Here is a 5,823-nt window from a genome sequence, read left to right as displayed (position 1 = left end):
AATAGCAACATACTAAACGATCGAGTGCTAAGCTAACGGAATGGGTCAAGTCAATCACATCATTCTCCTAATGATGTGCTCCCGTTAATCAAATGACAACTCATGTCTATGGCTAGGAAACATAACCATCTTTGATCAACGAGCTAGTCAAGTAGAGGCATACTAGTGACACTCTGTTTGTCTATGTATTCACACAAGTATTATGTTTCCGGTTAATACAATTCTAGCATGAATAATAAACATTTATCATGATATAAAGAAATAAATAATAACTTTATTATTTCCTCTAGGGCATATTTCCTTCAGTAGAGATACTACTTGTGCTTCCAAATACCCTTAAACCCGGTTTTGCCATAAGAGTCCACCATACCTACCTATGGATTGAGTAAGCTCCTTCAAGTAAGTTGTCATCGGTGCAAGCAATAAAAATTTCTCTCTAAATATGTATGATTGATTAGTGTGGAGGAAATAAGCTTTATGCGATCTTGTGATGTGGAAGAAATAAAAGCGACGGACTGCATAATAAAGGTCCATATCATAAGTGGCAATATAAAGTGACGTTCTTTCGCATTAAGATTTTGTGCATCCAACCCTGAAAGCGCATGGCAACCTCTGCTTCCCTCTGTGAAGGGCCTATCTTTTACTTTTATCTCTTACCCTTATGCAAGAGTCATGGTGATTTTTCACCATTTCTTTTTACATTTTATCCTTTGGCAAGCACATTGTGTTGGAAAGATTCTGATGTATATATCCAATTGGATGTAAGGCATCATGAACTATTATTGTTGACATTACCCTTGAGGTAAAAGGTTGGGAGGCGAATCTATAAGCCGCTATCTTTCTCTGTGTCTGATTAAAACTTTAAACCCATAAATATCGCGTGAGTGTTAGCAATTGTGAAAGACTAAATGATAGTTGAGTATGTGGAGTTTGCTAAATCAAAGCCCTGACATAGACTCATCCTGAAAATAAGATGGATTGTAATTGTTTGATGACTGATAACACGGTTTGTTAGTTTTTAAGAAAGTTTATGATCTATACTTTAACATGTGAATAGCTTGTTACTTTATCATGAAAAGTTTTATGACATGAGCTATTGTTATGACATATAATGATGCTAGAAAAAGTGATTAGAATTATCATTGATCAAACTTAAGCACTTGCTAGCATTCACACTTCATAAATTATTTCTTTTATCATTTACCTACTCGAGGACGAGCAAGAATTAAGCTTGGGGATGCTGATACGTCTCCAACGTATCTATAATTTATGAAGTATTCATGGTGTTATATTATCTATCTTGGATGTTTAATGGGCGTTATTATACACTTTTATATGATTTTTGGGACTAACCTATTAACCTAGAGCCCAGTGCCAGTTTCTGTTTTCTCCTTGTTTTAGATTATCGCAGAAAAGGAAAACCAAATGGAGTCGAATTGACGTGCAACTTGATAGAGATAATTTTTGGACCAGAAGAAGCCCACGGAGTACTGGAAGTAGGCCAGTAGAGTCCCGGGCTGCCCACGAGGGTGGGGGCGCGCCCCCCTGCCTCGTGGACAGCCGAGAAACCCCCCTGACGTGAAATCAACGCCAACACCTCTCATATATACCCAAACTTCCAGAAAGAAACCTAGATCGGAAGTTCCGCCGCCGCAAGCCTTCGTAGCCACGAGAAATCAATCTAGGCCCTCTCCGGCACCATGCCGGAGGGGGCCATCATCACCGGTGGCCATGGAGGAGTATCCCGGAGAGGCCATCATTGCCATGAAGGCCAAGGATCAGAGGGAGAACCTTTCCCCATCTAGGGGGGAGGCCATGGAGGAGGAAGCACAAGGGGGAGAACCTCTCCTCCTCTCTCTTGGTGGCACCGGAGTGCCATTGAGAGGGGAATCATCGCCGCGGTGATCATCTTCATCAACATTACCATCATCATCACCATCCTCATCTCTTTTACGCGGTCCACTCTCCCGCACCCCGCTGTAATCCCTACTTGAACGTGGTGCGTTATGCCACATATTATGATCCAATGATGTGTTGCCATCCTATGATGTTTTGAGTAGATATCTTTTGTCTTTGGGTTGATTGATGATCTAGATTGGTATGAGTTGTATGTTTTATTTTGGTGCTGTCCTATGGTGCCCTCCGTGTCGCGCAAGCGTGAGGGATTCCCACTGTACGGTGTTGCAATACGTTTATGATTCGCTTATAGTGGGTTGCATGAGTGACTGAAACACAAACCCGAGTAAGGGGGTTGTTGCATATGGGATAAAAGAGGACTTGATGCTTTAATGCTATGGTTGGGTTTTACCTTAATGATCTTTAGTATTTGCGGATGCTTGCTAGAGTTCCAATCATAAGTGCATATGATCCAAGTAGAGAAAGTATGTTAGCTTATGCCTCTCCCTCATATGAAACTGCAATAGTGATTACCGGTCTTGTTAACAATTGCCTAGGACAATTCCGCACACCGATCCACCATTATCCCACACTCGCTATTTATAATATTTAGTAATATATTCTAACTTTATGATAACAGCACCTACTTTCATATTTTAGCTCCCCAATATCATACGAAGTTATCCACTTCATACCCACAATGTAGTTTTATTTCTCGTTGCTAGTTGGAAGCAAACGTTCGGTGTACGTAGAGTCGTATCAGTGGCAGATAGGGCTTGAGAGAATATTGATCTTACCTTTAGCTCCTTGTGGGTTCGACACTCCATACTTATCACTTCCACCTTTGGAAATTGCTACGATGATTCCCTGCACTTGGGGATTATCAGGGTTACGATCCTGACAATGAGTACTAGGGGTACGAATAAGGTACAAAACCTAGCTACGGCGCAGGTGTAACACTCGGTGTTTAACGAGTTCAGACCCCTCTCGGCGGAGGTAACATCCCTACGTCTCGTGCCCTGAGGCTTGTTTTGATTTGATGGGTATGGTTACAAAGGTTGCTCGTCCTCGGTTATGGAGGGGGGTGCAGCTTATATAGAGTGCGCAACGGCCCCACATCCTCCACATTGTCGGGGCATTAAATGGCATTGAATGCGTCAGTTACAGGTATGAAGACCCTCTACTATGGCAGTTACAGGTAACGGGAGCCTTGACTCTGTTTAGTGGATGACTTAGGATTCCTCGACCATTGCAGCTCCCACGCCGCCCGCTTGCCTCCTTGGTCCGAGTGGTGGTTCATCAGCCGAGTTGTTGGGGAACGTAGTATTTCAAAAAAATTCCTACGATCACACAAGATCTATCTAGGAGAAGCATAGCAACGAGCAGGGAGAGTGTGTTCATGTACCCTCGTAGACCGAAAGCGGAAGCGTTAAGTAACGTGGTTGATGTAGTCGAACGTCTTCGCGATCAAACTGATCAAGTACCGAACGCACGGCACCTCCGCGATCTGCACACGTTCAGCTCGGTGACGTCCCTTGACCTCTAGATCCAGCTGAGGCCGAGGGGGAGTTTCGTCAGCACGACGGCGTGGTGACGGTGACGATGAAGTTACCGACACAGGGCTTCACCTAAGCACTACGACAATATGACCGAGGTGGAAAACTATGGAGGGGGCACCGCACACGGCTAAAGATCAACTTGTGTGTCTATGGGGTGCCCCCCTCCCCCGTATATAAAGGAGGGGAGGAGGGGGTCGGCCGGCATCAAGGGGCGCGCCCAAGGGGGGAAGGAAGGAGGAAGGAGAGAGAAGGAAGGAGAGGGCGCCGCCGCCACCCCTTGTCCAATTTGGACTGGGGGGCGCGCGCCACCTCCTGGCCGGCCCTCTCTCCTCTAAGGCCCATGGTGGCCCATTAACTTCCCGGGGGGTTCCGATAACCCTCCGGCACTCCGGTTTTATCTGAAACTCTCCGGAACACTTCCGGTGTCCAAACAACATGGTCCAATATATTGATGACCCACAAGTATAGGGGATCTATCGTAGTCCTTTCGATAAGTAAGAATGTCGAACCCAACGAGGAGTAGAAGGAAATGACAAGCGGTTTTCAGTAAGGTATTCTCTGCAAGCACTGAAATTATCGGTAATAGATAGTTTTATGATAAGGTAATTCATAACGGGTAACAAGTAACAAAAGAAAATAAGGTGCAGCAAGGTGGCCCAATCCTTTTTGTAGCAAAGGACAAGCCTGGACAAACTCTTATATAAAGGAAAACGCTCCCGGGAACACATGGGAATTATCGTCAAGCTAGTTTTCATCATGCTCATATGATTCGCGTTCGTTACTTTGATAATTTGATATGTGGGTGGACCGGTGCTTGGGTACTGCCCTTCCTTGGACAAGCATCCCACTTATGATTAACCCCTCTTGCAAGCATCCGCAACTACAAAAGAAGTATTAAGGTAAACCTAACCATAGCATGAAACGTATGGATCCAAATCAGCCCCTTACGAAGCAACGCATAAACTAGGGTTTAAGCTTCTGTCACTCTAGCAACCCATCATCTACTTATTACTTCCCAATGCCTTCCCCTAGGCCCAAACAATGGTGAAGTTTCATGTAGTCGACGTTCACATAACACCACTAGAGGAAAGACAACATACATCTCATCAAAATATCGAACGAATACCAAATTCACATGACTACTTATAGCAAGACTTCTCCCATGTCCTCAGGAACAAACGTAACTACTCACAAATCATATTCATGTTCATAATCAGAGGGGTATTAATATGCATAAAGGATCTGAACATATGATCTTCCACCAAATAAACCAACTAGCATCAACTACAAGGAGTAATCAACACTACTAGCAACCCACATGTACCAATTTGAGGTATTGAGACAAAGATTGGATACAAGAGATGAACTAGGGTTTGAGATGAGATGGTGCTGGTGAAGATGTTGATGGAGATTGACCCCCTCCCGATGAGAGGATCGATGGTGATGACGATGGTGATGATTCCCCCCCCCCCGGAGGGATGATTCCCGGCAGAACAGCTCCGCCAGAGCCCTATATTTGTTTCGCCAGGTTCCGCCTCGAGACGGCGGCGCTTCGTCCCGAAAGCTTCCTTCTGATTTTTTCCAGGGTGAAAGACTTCATATAGCAAAATATGGGCACCGAAGGCTTGCCAGGGGGCCCATGAGGCAGGGGGCGCGCCCAGGGAGGTAGGGCGCGCCCCCCACCCTCGTGCACAGGGTGTGGCCCCCCTCTGGTGCTTTCTTTGCCCAATATTTTTAATATATTCCAAAACTGACTTCCGTGGAGTATTAGGACTTTTGGAGTTGTGCAGAATAGGTCTCTAATATTTGCTCCTTTTCCAGCCCAGAATTCCAACTGCCGGCATTCTCCCTCTTCGTGTAAACCTTGTAAAATAAGAGAGAATAGGCATAAGTATTGTGACATAATGTGTAATAACAGCCCGTAGTGCAATAAATATCGATATAAAAGCATGATGCAAAATGGACATATCAACTCCCCCAAGCTTAGACCTCGCTTGTCCTCAAGCGGAAGCCGAAAACGAAAAATATGTCCACATGTTTAGAGATAGAGGTGTCGATAAAATAAAATACGGACATGAGGGCATCATGATCATTCTTATACAGCAACATATATATATATATTGTCATATGATTTCTTATGCTAAAGTAACAATCTATTCACAATGTCAAGTATGAATCAGAAACTTCATTGAAAACTAACAAACTATGATCTCGGTCATTGAAACAATTGCAATTTATCATAACATCGGAAAGAGTCAATATAAGAGCTTTTCAGCAAGTCCACATACTCAACTATCATTTAGTCTTTCACAATTGCTAACACTCACGCAAGACTTATGGGTATGGAGTTTTAATCGGACACAGAGAA

Source organism: Triticum aestivum, chromosome 7D (genome assembly GCF_018294505.1).
Source record: "Triticum aestivum cultivar Chinese Spring chromosome 7D, IWGSC CS RefSeq v2.1, whole genome shotgun sequence".
NCBI classification, from domain to species: domain Eukaryota; kingdom Viridiplantae; phylum Streptophyta; class Magnoliopsida; order Poales; family Poaceae; genus Triticum; species Triticum aestivum.
The sequence above is the reverse complement of the archived record's forward strand: the minus strand, read 5'-3'. Positions refer to the sequence as shown.